General features: G+C 38.8%; 1 non-coding gene across 1 annotated transcript; it reads left to right on the top strand.

Moving 5' to 3' along the window:
* The first annotated feature begins 13,683 nt into the window (after positions 1 to 13,683).
* Positions 13,684 to 13,790, top strand: LOC120070457 (small nucleolar RNA R71). Its single transcript, XR_005479953.1, has one exon. It is a non-coding gene; the product is annotated as a small nucleolar RNA R71 (small nucleolar RNA).
* The last annotated feature ends 983 nt before the right edge of the window (positions 13,791 to 14,773 follow it).

The raw sequence follows: 14,773 nt of genomic DNA on the forward strand, positions 1-14,773 counted from the left end.
ATATGTCATAAAGTATGTCATATAGTTTTAAAACCCACCATAGGTTATGCATTTGTCATGCATCGTCTTTATATTATAATAGTTATAATATAGTAGTTTGCATGATTAAATTACTTTAAAGCATGCTCAAGCATCATATAATACAAGAGTTATAATATATGCATGCATTAAGCATATCCATGCATCATCTTTATATTATAAGTGTTATAGTATATGGGTATATGAAAGCATGTATGCTTTGTTCATTACAAGTTATATAAGTGTTATATATAGTAATGAATGAACATTGCATGAAGCATGACACTTAGTTTAATTTATAAAAGTTATAAATACCTATTCTAGCTTAGCAATGTGGATGGTTTTAGTTGTTTCTTTTTATAAGTGTTATAATAGAAATTAGAACTAAAATCAATAAGAAAGACATGCATGCAAACTTAGGTTTAATCATGTTTTAAATGAGTTTTAAAATTTGATTGAGATAGACCTAAGACCACGATTCTAATAAGATTAGAAAAGTAAGTTTAATCATTTAATCGGTTTAATAAGATTAAATTGACTAATAAAAGATTAAATATGTACCAAATCTATCTATGAGGGACCTTTTGTCTAAGGCGAGTTCTAGCAAGGCTGGGGTTTTTAAGCTGACGGAAACGAAACACCCCTACCTGGGAACCTACTAGGAAAGATGAATTAGATAGATTTGCTACATGCATGCAAATTTGATGATAGTCTGTTAAAATATTTAATAAAAATTTATTCGAACTTGTTTAATTATCAAAAGCAAGAGTTGTTTTTTAGCAAATTAAACTCACACTTAGATAAAATCAGTAGCCAGATTGTCTAAGTTAATGAATCCCTAGGTAAAACATTCAGTGGGAGGTACTTGGGGTATATGATACTTCACTTAAACCTCTACACGTTTCTCCCTAAAAGTTCACACCGTGAGATCTATCCTCGGCCTCGTGGTACCCTGAAAGTGTCCTTCTAAAGAATGATGTTTGGGTAAGTCAATACCAAGGTGAATGGAGAGAATGTTCATAGTAAGTGAGAACGGGACGTGTGGCAACATATCCCACGGTCTCTCTCATTAGGTTGGATAATGTTTTTGTATATCGCCTCGAGGCACCCTAAGAGTGTCCCCCTAAAGGATGGTAGTATTTGCACAACTCTTTATCTGATGTCCTGAAAAGGATAAGATTGCTTTAGTATCTTGTCCTAATTTGCTTTTTCCCTACGGTGGGGTATTAGGGTAGGACTCTAGGGCCTAAATGAGGGGTTACACTTACGTGGAATTGTTAAGGTTGTTAACGAATTCTGGACCGAAAAATGATGATTGTTAAAGTCAATTACAAGAGTTGTTTCTATCTAATGGTTGAGAATATCTCATCCCAGTGAAGAAGCAATTGATTACCCCAACGGTGACTTTTGTCCTACCTCGCCGGGGCATCATCGCAAAATAGATGTCATTTCACTTAGGGTATATTAGAATTATTTTGCTAAAACCTAAAATTGGTGATAAAAGTGGTAATGCAAGTAGACTTATTAAGTTTGTTCTTGTTTTCATCAACTTTTAAATTATCACAACCGCTACTTTAGCTCTTTTAGCCGTCGATAAACTAACCGGCGACAACTACGCTAGTTGGAAGAACTCAATAAACACAATACTAAATCATCGATGACCTTCGATTCGTCTTATGGAGGAGTGTCCTCCTATTCCACCTCCTACTACTGCTTGAAATGTTTGAGACGCATATAAGTGATAACAGGCAGAAATGCACGTTATTATAGTGCTAAATTATTAAACAATGAAGGTTTGCATTGATAAAATATGTTAGATTGCATCCAAAAAGCATTAAATTCATAACATTGCGATGGCATGTGTTCATCGGATAGAAACGGTTAATTTTTGTATTTTTATGTAGAATATGCATTGACACAAGGCAGAAAGAGTGATCACAAGAAATCAATGGTCGAGTACAGCATTACCGTAAGGTTTTGCGGTGATTTATGCTCGCAAACATCTACTCAAGAAGGACTGCCACATAGAGCCGACGCAACTTGGTGGGCGCATCTGGGTGAAAAGCATAATTAATCATGATGGGACAGAAAGCTAATGACGGTCGAATCCAAATTAAGTTGACAAGCCGCTAACGATAACAAGTACACTAAGATTTTCGGTGACAAATATTCGGTGCATCAGTCAGAGAATTAAAACCATCCCATCTGTGCAATCATAAGAAAGAGGTCGTCGTTCACCCCGAAGCTCTATAAATACCGAAGGCATCCTTCAGAAAAGGGGTTCAGCAAGTTCAGAGAGTTAGAGAATTTTTCCTTAGATAGATTAGCTTTATTATTAGATTTTCCTTTATTTTAAGGCGGAAGCGAGAGAAGGAGATTGTGCAGATAGATCGGTCCGATGAACTCGGGAGAGTGCTGGAAGCTTCAAGATCAGAGAGAGGGCCAGCTCCTGCGGAAGCAGGGATATCTTTTGAATAGAATAGAGTTGACAATGTAAAGGTCTTGGGAAGCAAGGGATTGCTACCAGGCTATCTATCCTTCTCTTCCATTGTTATTTTGTACTCAAACTCATCTATAGAAATGGAATTTACTTCTTTATACCTGTTCTCTCTCTGTTTATCACGCATGAGTAGCTAAATCTGTTGAATGGGTTGAGAAGTACTTAACTAGCCTAACTAGGGATATTCACTCTATGCAATTATCTTGTATTATGTATGCTTGATTCGTCCATTAGAGATACTCGGGAGGGTAGTCTAAGGGTAGGATCTAGGCCTGGAAAAGTCAGGTTAGAATCTAGGCTTGGGAGAGTTAGATTAGAACGCATAATCAAGAGATAAGAGCTTAGGATAAGCACTTTCTGCTATTAACGCATCGTATGCATCCTAGAGATAGGATATGATTGTGTGCAGTCACCTTGTCTTTGTATGCATCTTGCATCATCGCATAGGAAAAGAGTAGAAACTTAGGAATAAGCTCTATGGACATTTTTGCATTCAACACATGCGTCCTGGACTTAGGAGCACCGCATTTGCATTGGAAAATGATTTTTTGTTGTATGAGTGTAGCATGATCGCATAGTCTGACGCATTCCAAGGTAACACTAGTTAAAGACCTTTTCAACCCGTTCCTCCACATACTTAGTGCATCTATCACATAATCAAACTTTTCTCAAATCTGCCGCATTTATTTATTTTATTACCGCAACCAACAACACCAACAACTATTTGAGTTACCGGTCACCGCAAAGTCTTCTTGAAAATTACCACCGCAAACTATTTTCCCAAGTCCCTGAGTTCGACCCTAAACTTACCAGGAAACTCAGTGGGGTTTATACTTGGATTCCACTGAGAAAGCTTGTTGCTCAACGCAATTCCATCACCGCATTTCATTCCACATTTTCACCTCATAAAATAACGCATCAATAAGCCATGGACACTGACAAACGAGAAGGATCGAGCGTACATCTTGGCCAGCCTAAACGACATCTTAGCCAAGAAGCATGAGTCCATGGTCACTGTATGTAAGATCATGGAGTCCTTGAAGGGAATGTTCGGACAACCGTCCGAGCAGCTCAAGCATGACGCTCTTAAATGCATCTTTAATCCAAAATAAAGGAGGGTATATCTGTTCGAGAACATGTTCTGAACATGATGGTCCACTTTAACGTGGCGGAGATGAACGGGTCTCACATCGATGAGGGCAGCCAGGTTAGCATTATTCTGGAGACGTTGCTAGAAAGCTTCCTGTACTTTGTAAGCAACTCTATTATGAATAGGGTTGATTACACCCTTACAACTCTCCTGAATGAGTTGCAGACGTTCCAATCGTTGCTGAAAAGCAAGAAGAAGATAGTTGGTGAGGTAAATGTTGCTTCATCATCTAAAAAGTTCCTCCGAGGTTCGACCTCAGGAACTAAATCTACACCTTTTTCTTCTGACACTAATAAATGGAAAAAGAAGATGGGTAGTAAGAGGAAGGGGAAGACGCCGGCTAACCCACAACCTGCCGCACAGTGGGATAGGTGACCAGTGCTAGTTGAAAAAGAAAAATGTTTCCATTGCAACCAGGATGAGCATTGGAAGCAGAACTACCCACGCTGGTTAAAGGAGAGGAAGAAGTCTAAGGCTAAGACCAAACAAGATAAATATGATTTACTAGTTTTTGGAGACTTGTTTAGTGAAGAATGATGATTCTGCCTAGATTATAGACTCTTGGGCCACTAATCATGTTTGTTCTTCTTTTCAGGGGATTAGATCCTAGCGGTAGCTTAAGGCTGGTGAGTCGACGATGTGAGTAGGCACCGGACACGTTGTCTCAGCTGTGGCAGTGGGAGCCTCCGGTTGACTTTACAGAATAGGTTTATCATTTTGAATGATGTATATGTTGTTCCCAAGTTAAATAGGAACTTAGTTTCTGTAAAGTCCTTGCTTGAATGTAAATACACTCTTAATTTTTCAGTTAATAAAGTATTTATTATGAAAGATGGTGTTGAGATATGTTCAGCTTTACTGGAAAATAATTTGTATGTGCTAAGACCGTTAGCAACAAATTCCCTCCATAACACAGAGATGTTTAAAACTACTGTAACTTAAACTAAACGACTTAAGGTATCTCGTAAAGAAAATGCCCAACTTTGGCACCTTCGATTAGGACACATCAATCTCAATAAGATTATGAGGTTGGTGAAGAATGGACTTCTAAGCGAGTTAGAGGAAAATTCTTTACCTGTGTACGAGTCATGCTTGAAGGCACGATGACTAAAAGACCTTTTACTGAAAAATGCTATCGAGCCAAAGAGCCTATAGAGTTAGTGATTTAGACCTTTGTGGTCCAATGAATGTGCGAGCTAGGGGAGGCTACGAGTATTTCATCACTTTTACTGATGATTATTCAGGTATGTTTATTTGAAGCAACATAAGTCAGAATCCTTTGAAATGTTCAAGGAGTTCAAGGCTGAAGTTGAAAACGCATTAGATTAATGGATTAAAACACTTCGATTTGATCAGGGTAGAGAGTTTTTGGATTCTAAGTTCCAGAACTATTTGATAGAACATTGAATTGTTTCCCAACTCTCAGTACCTGGTATACCTCAGCAGAATGGTGTATCGAAGAGGAGAAACAAAATCCTATTGGACATGGTTCGATCGATGATGAGTTACGCTTCCTTATCGAACTCATTTTGAGGTTTTGCAGTAGAGACTGTAACTTATATCCTCAACTGTGTTCCTTCTAAGAGTGTTGCCAGAACATCTTTGGAGTTGTGGAACGGGCGTAAAGCTAGTTTGCGTCACTTCCACATCTGGGGTTGCCTAGCACATGTGCTAGAGGTTAATCATAAGAAACTGGAATCACGTTCGAGATTGTGCCTATTTGTAGGCTACCCAAAAGGACATGAGGTAGTTACTTTTATGATCCTAAGGAAAACAAGGTGTTTGTGTCAACAAACGCTACCTTCCTTGAGGAAGATCATATAAGGAAGCACAGTCCAAGAAGTAAAATTGTGTTGTGTGAATTTCCAAAGAAACTATTGAAACTTCAACAAGGGTTGTTGAAGAGCCTGCTACATCAACAAGAGTTATTGATGGAAGTTCATCTAGTAGGTCAAATCCACCTCAAGATTTGAGGGAAGCTCAATGTAATGGGAGGGTTACACACCCACTTATTCGCTATACAGGTTTAACTAAAATCTTGGCTATGGTAGCCGATGATGAGGTTGAGGATCTGTTGTCTTACCATAAGGCAATGGAGGATGTTGACAGAGATGAATGGGTCAAAGCCATGGATCTCGAGATGGAGTCTATGTACTTCAACTCAGTATGGGATCTTGTAGATCAACCTGATGGGGTTACAACTATAGGTTATAAATGGATCTACAAGAGGAAACGAGGTGTTGATGGGAAGATACAAACCTTCAAGGCTAGACTTGTGGCAAAGAGTTATACCCAGGTGGAGGGAGTTGACTATGAGGAGACTTTCTCGCATGTTGTCATGCTTAAGTCTATCCGCATCCTTCTGTCCATTGCCTCATATTATGACTATGAAATATGACAAATGGATGTCAAGACTGCCTTTCTGAATGATAATCTTAAGGAGACCATTTATATGGTGCAACCCGAGGGATTCATAGCCCAAGGTCAGGAGAAAAAGGTTTGCAAATTGACTTGGTCCATTTATGGACTGAAACAGGCATTTTGATCTTGGAACATAAGGTGTGATACTACGATCAAATCTTATGGCTTTGACCAAAACATTGATGAGTCTCGTGTCTACAAGAAAATCATCAACAGTTCAGTAGTTTTTCTAGTGTTATATAGACGATATCCTATACATTGGGAATGACGTAGGTTTACTAACTTCAGTTAAGAACGACTAGCGACCTAATTCCAAATGAAAGATTTGGGAGAGGCTTAGTTTGTTCTTGGGATTCAGATCTTTTGGGATCGAAAGAACAAAGTGCTTGCACTGTCTCAAGCATTGTTGATGCGTTGGTTTATCATGCGATGATCATACAAGTTTTCCTAACAAAGCCCAAGTATAAGCCTTCTTAGGGTTCTGGCAAGTCCAGGGTCGAACACAAGGATTACTAAATAGATATGCGACGGACTCTCTGATTCTATTGCAGTGATGATAAAGAAGTAGATGGTGTTTTAGTTTAGACTTTCCAATGCGATGGAGTTAAACGTGGAGCGATGAAAGGGTAGTTTTGTAACAAGTATGCGATGAAGGGGTTAAGAAGAGATTTAGCTAACATTTCTCAAGATTTTGTACAAGTCATGCGATCATACTATACACAAATATTAAGTACTACATTTCTCAATACATAATGCCACATTTCCTATTTCTAGGACGCATGCGATGTGTATGGAATGTAGCAAATAGAACTTATTTCTAAGTCTTTACTCTTGCTTATGCGATCTAATCCGACTCTCTCAAGCCTAGATTCTATCTTTAGACTACTTTCTTAAGTACTCAATATGATGAATGACGCATACATAAGACAATATGATCGCATAAAATGCATAGCTTAAGTCATGCTAGCTAAGTACTTCTCAACCTATTCACAAATTTAGTTACTCATGCATGGTGTGGAGAGACTGAACATAAATTGAAATGAAGTTTCCATTTTTGCAAATAAAGTGTTGAGTACAAAACAATTTCTTTCCAAGGATTCCTTTCCCTCGGCTTCGCCTCGCTTCCTTGCTCTCCCTCTTTTTTTTTTTTCTTCCTTTTGTTGGGTAGCATTGGGTATTTATAGATTTCAAGGTGAAGCAGCTCTTCTTACTAATGATTGCAAAGATGGGCAGCATTAATTTCCATACTCTTTTGTGCCGTCTGAAAGTCACTAGAAGTTCAATGTATTTGCAACGGTATGGTCTTTAACGGCTGTCAACTGTATTTCAAAATTAACGGTTATCAACTTTACGTCCCATCACGATTTATTATGTTGTCGCCTTTATGTAAGGTCTTTATGCGATCTCTTTTGAGATACTTCTTGTGATCGCAAACTCAAGTGCACCATCGCATTGTATCCTTGGATCGCAATTTCATGTGCGCCATCGCATTGTACCTGCACAGAAATAGGCAAATTAACTGCTTTTATGCGATGAGCATTAGTGATCACAATTTCTTTTAGTTTAGCGCATTCAAACATAATATTGCCTATTTTACCATCGCTTTCTCCCATTGTTTTAATAATTTGATCTTTAATAACTTGTATTTCTACCAATTATCACACCCCCAAATTTAAAATAATGCTTGTCTTCAAGCATAAACTAGAGATTTCTTTAAAATTTCAATCGCCTTCACACTACCTAGGCTTCTCAAGGTGCCTTATTCAAATTGCTGAACCAATGCCTTCTTAATTTCTATCCTAATCTCTTTCTAAAATTTTTTTAATCTTTAGGAACCGCGAGCTCAATCTGCAAAAAAATCTTTACACATTTCCAAGACATTGCATGATTTATTTCAAACTTTATCAAACCGGGGTGTTCAAGTGATTTTGACCCTCGCATGATTTAGATATTGTTTTGTGATCTTGCACTGATCCGAGTGCCCAACCTTCATTTTGGCTTGCCCCCACGGGTGTCATGCGGACATCCAACTACGAGCAAGGTACTCTTTTTTAGTCAAAACTCATGCATATCTCTTTATTTGGCAGCGGAGTTGCGATCACTTGGTTTCTGCGTTGATCACGATTCCCACCTTCATTCTGGCTTGCATCTACAGGTGTCATGTGGACATCCAACTACGAGCAGGATCCGATCTCAATGTTATATAATTTTTTTTTAAAATCGAAATGAAGTTTCTAAAAATAACAAGGCTGAAAATAACATTACTACCCCCAAGTTTAACACGCATCAATGTCCTCATTGCTGAAAGACGTAATAATTCATGTGATGGACTCAAATTTCGTAAAAATAGTTTTGAAGGAAAGATGGTAGACCACTAAATTTTAGAAATGTTTCGTGAATTGATTATCCTGAAATTAATCTGATGCTAGTGCATGCGGTAAGAAAAGAAGCATAAATTTCATCATTGAAGTCATAATGGGCAAGGGGTGAATGTGGCGGCCAAATAAAACAATAAAAAATTCAGAATTGAGTCAAACGAAAGAGGATGCGATAGTAGAATTCAGCAACATTAAATTAAAAATGAGAAGTACAAAAATTGAAATAAGATGAGGCAAAGAAGGACACAACCCTCAAATTTAATTTTTTGCCTGCATGATTTTGATCGCATCCCTTCCTGTGATGGGCTGATTCTTTGATTGCAATGGGCTGATTGAACCGATCGCGTGTTTTGAGCTCATTGCATTGCTTCATCGCAATCGTTTACTACGATCAGTGTAATGAATATCAAGAAGATTAAAAGTATGAAAGAAAGAGTTGGCAATCATAAAGAGTAGTAACCATGCAAAGATTAAGATAGATTCTTGAAAGAAAAACAAGAAAGATACTAAAAAGGGATATACTTCGTCCCTAGTGAATGTGCGTCGCTTATCATCGCAGGGACTGAGTGTTTCTTCTTTATTCTGGCTTACCCAAGTCAGTGGAGTTTTCTCGCATTGGAAATCTCCTCCATGATACATCTTTACTCTTTGTCCATTCACCTTAAATGCATTGGTTCCATCTTCGTTGGTCAATTATACCACTCCATGCGGGAATACTTCCTTAATTATGAAAGGCCTGGACCAACCAACTTCAATTTTCCAGGAAAGAGACGCAACCTAGAATTGAACAGTAATACCCTCTGACCAGCTTTGAGATTTTTCTCAAACAGACGCTTATCATGCCATCGTTTGGTATGTTCTTTGTAAATTTTGGAATTCTCATATGTCTGTAATCTCCATTCGTCCAGCTCTAGTAGCTAAAGTTTTATCTCCTCTCCTGCAGCCTTAATATCAAAGTTAAGTTTTTTAACTACCCACATCGCCTTATACTCCAGTTCCAATGGTAGATGACAAGTCTTTCCAAACACCAACGCATAAGGTGACATGCCTATGGATGTCTTATAAGTAGTCTGATATGCCCACAAGGCATCTTCCAGTTTCATGGCCCAATCCTTCCGCGATGGGTTCACCACCTTCTCTAAGATTGACTTGATTTCCCTGTTAGAAACCTCTGCTTGTTCGTTTGTTTGGGGGTGATATGCGGTGGCGATCTTATGGTGGACATTATATTTGATCAACAGTTTGCTAACAATGCGATTCACAAAGTGGGTCCCTTCATCACTTATTATGGCATGTGGAGTGCCAAAACAAGTGAAGATATTCCTTTGTAAGGACTTAGAGACTGTTGTCGCATCATTTGCAACGCATGAAACAACTTCAATCCATTTGGAAACATAGTCAACGACTAATATAACGTATTTATGACCATTTGATGATGGAAATGATCCTATGAAATCTACACCCTAGACGTCGAATAGCTCCATCTCCAATATGATGTTCATTGGCATTGCATTTTTTCTGAAATGCTTTCAGTGCGTTGGCACTTATCCCATTTCATGGAATATTCTCGTACGTCCTTAAATAGAGTGGGCCAGTAATACCCACATTGCAAAACTTTTGCCGCTATGCCCTATCCACCGAAATGCCCTCCATAGGGTGATTCATGACATTGAAACAGTATGCGCTGGAAAGCAATCTCTGGAACACAGAGTCTCAATATCTGGTCTGGTCCCCTTTTGTAGAGATTTGGCTTATCTCGGTAGTAAAATTTGCATTCAAGAATGATAGGATGTGTAATTTTCAGAAAATTTTTTGCAAACTAAGAAGTGGACAATATCTGCATACCAGGGTAGTTCTTCAATCTTAAGCAACTGCTCATCAGGAAATGAGGCGTTCATCTTCGATTGGATGCGATACACTTCAGGATTTTCTAACCACGATAAATGGTCAGCGACCTAGTTCTCTGTTCCTTTTCGGTCGATTATTTCCATATTAAATTCTTGGAGTAAGAGAACCCATCAGATTAGTCTAGACTTCGCATCTTTTTTTGTCATTAAATATCTTATCGCCGAGTGGTCTGTGTAGACTATAACTTTTGATCCTAACAAGTAAGTTTTCAATTTTTCAATCGCAAAAATTATCGCTAAAAGTTCCTTCCCGGTGGTGGTGTAATTCATCTGCATGGAGTTTAATGTTCTGCTAGCATATGCGATGGGGTGTAACATTGTCTTTAATTTTTGTGCCAAGACTGCCCCCATCGCATATCCGCTGGCATCGCACATCAGCTCGAATGGCTTTGTCCAATCGGGTGCGATCAGAATTGGTGTTGTAGTCAAAGCGTCCTTTAGTGTTTTGAATGCTATGAGGCCATGTGGATCAAAGTCAAAAGGTCTATCAACTTCCAACAACGCATTCAACGGTCGAGCTATTTTGGAGAAGTCCTTCACAAATCTTTTGTAAAACCCCATGTGTCCTAAGAAACTCCTCAAAGCTTTCACATTTGCTGGAGGTGGAAGTTTTTCTATAGCTTCAATTTTTTCTTTATCCACCTCTAGCTCATTCTTTGAAACCTTGTGCCCAAGCACAATTCCTTCTTTAACCATGAAATGACACTTTTCCCATTTCAGCACCAGATTAGTTTCTTCACATCTTTTTAGTATTCTTTCCAAGTTTTTCAGATAGATTTCATATGTTTGCCATAGACTGAAAAATCGTCCATAAATATTTCAACTGAGTCTTCAAAGTACTCGGAGAAGATTGCCATCATACACCTTTGAAACGTACTAGGTGCATTACATAGTCCAAAAGGCATGCGATGAAAGGCGAACGTTCCATATGGACATGTGAACGTGGTCTTTTCTTGATCCTCTGGTGCAATCATAATTTGGTTATAGCCTACGTACCCATCAAGGAAGAAGAAATAGTCATTCCCTGCTATTCGGTCGAGTATTTGATCAATAAAAGGTAAGGGGAAATGATCTTTCTTTGTCGCCGCGTTGAGTTTTCTGTAGTCCATACAAATTCGCCAACCTATGAAAATCCTCATGGGGATCAACTTGTTGTTTGTATTAGAAACTACTGTCATCCCACCCTTTTTGGGAACACATTGCATGAGGTTGACCCACGTGCTATCTGCGATAGGGTATATAATACCGGCATCTAACCATTTGATGATTTCTTTTTTAACAAACTCTTTCATCACAGGGTTTAGTCTGCGTTGAGGTTCTATCGAGCCTTTCTGGTTTTCTTCAAGCCGAATTTGATGCATGCAATACGTCGGGCTAATACCTCTGATGTCTGCGAGCGCCCATCCGATTGCTTTAATATATTTCTTTAGAACACCGAGCAGTGCAGTTTCTTTTTCTTCAGGTAATGCAGAGGATATGATGACTGATAAGGTTTCATTCTGGCCAAGGAAAACGTACTTCAAGTGGGTTGGTAGAGTTTTTAGTTCCAGTGTAGGTGGTTGCTCTAGGGAAGGCTTCTGTTCTTTTCTTTCTTCATCCAAATTCAGAATTTCTTCATTATTCACTTTCTCTGTTATTGCATGGCAGGTCTTTATGGATGCTGTCACATCCTTTCTTTCTTCATTTTCTTCCTTGGACTCCCAATCTTCAACGCAAGTGTGTTCATCATCGGAATCTGATAAGCCTTCCTCATCTGGGAACTTCATTGCCTTGATAATATTAAACCTAAGCTTCTTTCCATTGATGCTCATTATGATTTCTCCCTTGTGCACATCTATTTGAGCATGACCAATAGACAAGAGTGGTCGTCCCAATATGATTGAAACATCTTTATCTGCCTCATAATCTAGGATAATGAAGTTTGTAGGTAGAATGAATTTGTCTATTGTTACCAAGACATCCTTCAATTTTTCTTCAGGGTGCACCAAGGACCTATCTGCGATTTGGAGAGTCACCGTTGTGGGTGTTAGCTATCCTACATTCAATTGTTTGACGATTGAAAGGGGAATTAAGTTTATGCTTGCCCCAAGATTGCATAATGCTTTATCAATGTAGATCCCTTCTATTGAACAGGGTATTGTGAAACTGTCTGGGTCGCGTATCTTTGGTCTGATTATAGTATTTGATTCTTATGTCAATGCCACCATGGCGAATTTTCCCATGCTTCTCTTCTTCGAGACAATGTCCTTCAAAAACTTGGCATACACCGGCATATGCTCTATCGCTTCTATAAATGGAATATTAATGTGTAATTATTTCAATATTTCCAGGAAGCGATGATACTGACCTTCATCATTTTGTTTTTTTCTTTTGCAGTCTTTGAGGAAATGGAGGTAGTTGTACTTTCAATGTTTTATGGTCTGGGGGCTTAGAGATGATCGCATCTTCAGGTTCCATAGTCTTGGACTCCTTTGACTTAGTTTGTGACAGAGGTTTCTTTGATTCAATCGCAGGTTGCTCCTTTGACTCGGTCTTGCTAGGCTTCTTCCTGATTTTTACCGCCGCCTTTCCACTTCTTAGGGTGACTGCTTGGCAGTGTTCTTTCCCTGTATTCCCCGGATTGCATGGAAGCTCAGTTGAGCTAGGCAATGTCCCTTAGGGTCTATTTTTTAGCTCTCTCGCAATTTTTCCTATTTGAATTTCCAAATTGTGGATGGATTTAGCTTGGTTTTGAAGGATTGTTTCATTCTTTTCAATGTATTGCTTCAACAAGTTTTCCAGGGATGATGATGATGGTGTTTAAGAGCTGCTAGCTTGCTGTTGCTGTTGTCCATTAGTTCTATGGAAAAACCTTAGCAGTCCCTCTCTCTGGGCCATAGACTGACTACATAAGTTTTTGAAAAAGGATTGTTTTTAACGAAGTAGATTGATTGAGGATTTCGTGGACATTCCTCAACAAAATGCGATTCTTCACATGCAGTACAACTGGTGCTTGTTTGCTCTATCGCATTAACTTGTCCACTTCGAGTTCCTGAAATGTTTATTGTTATGCCTTGCAACAAATTTATCATCACATTCATCTGATTTTGCAATGATTCGATGGCACCATTACTTGCATTACCTTCTCTGGATTTTGTTCTTTGATCGCTTTCTTGCCAATCTTCGTGGTTTTTCGATATGCGAACAAGAATGTTCTTTGCTTCATCATATGTTTTGTTCAGCAGACCTTCTACTGCTGTCGCATTGGCAGCTGCCTACGATGCAGAATTGAGTTCATGATAGAAAATCTCCATTTGGAGACAATCCGACAATCCATTGTGTGGGCAGTCGCATACTAGTCAATTGAATCTCGCCCATGCGTCACTGAGTGATTCATCTTCTTCTTGTTCAAAATTGGTGATCAACTTCCTCATTCTGGCATTCTCTGTGGGAGGGAAATACTTCTTCATAAACTTTTCCACAACTTGCTCCTATGAAGTTATCTCTCCTGGTTCGAGAGAGTAAGCCCATTTTTTTGCTTTATTGCATAATGAAAATGGAAATAATGTGAGTCGAACCTCTTCTGGGGAAATATTAGGGAACACAAAAGTGTTACAAATTTCAATGAAGCTTCATAGATGGGCGTGCGGATCTTTACCACGCCGTCCTCCGAACTGTCCTACTATTTGTATCGTTTGTAAAGTTACTGGCTTCATCTCGAACCTTGATCCATCCAATGCTGGTCTCATGATTCCTGGGGAGAAATCATAAAAGTTTAGTGAGCATAGTCCCGGATGGGTCTATTGCGATCATTTTCCAGTAGGATAGGATTTACCATTATGTTGTTTTCATTTGCTACTCGTTCCTCAGGTTGTTCAGCCATTCTGTGAACTCTTCCTTGACGTTTACATCTGTTTCTTTATCTTTTGCTAAAGGTTCTTTTAATCTCTGGGTCGTATTTGAGCTCAGGAGTATGTCATTCGCTCATGCGACGCTTGCTTCTTCCTTTTATAGATGGAATGACAATGCAACAAAGGTTGAAAGCTACAAAGATCAAAGAGGTTTGATGTTAGCGCAATCCATACCATAATCCCCCGCAACGACGCCAAAAATTTGATGCATTGGTTTATCATGCAATGATATGTGGATGCCATGATCATACAAGTTTTCCTAACAAAGCCCAAGTATAAGCCTTCTTAGGGTCCTAGTAAGTCCAGGGTCGAATACAGGGATTACTAAATAGATATGTGACGGACTCTCTGATTCTATTACGGTAGTGATAAAAAAGTAGATGGTGTTTTAATTTAGACTTTCCAATGCATGGAGTTAAACGTGGAGCGATGAAAGGGTAGTGTTGTAACAAGTATGCGATGAAGGGGTTGAGAAAATATTTAGCTAACATTTCTCAAGATTTTGTACA

This window comes from Benincasa hispida, chromosome 1, assembly GCF_027475165.1.
Source record: "Benincasa hispida cultivar pf3 chromosome 1, pf3_genome.v1.1, whole genome shotgun sequence".
In the NCBI taxonomy this organism is placed as follows: domain Eukaryota; kingdom Viridiplantae; phylum Streptophyta; class Magnoliopsida; order Cucurbitales; family Cucurbitaceae; genus Benincasa; species Benincasa hispida.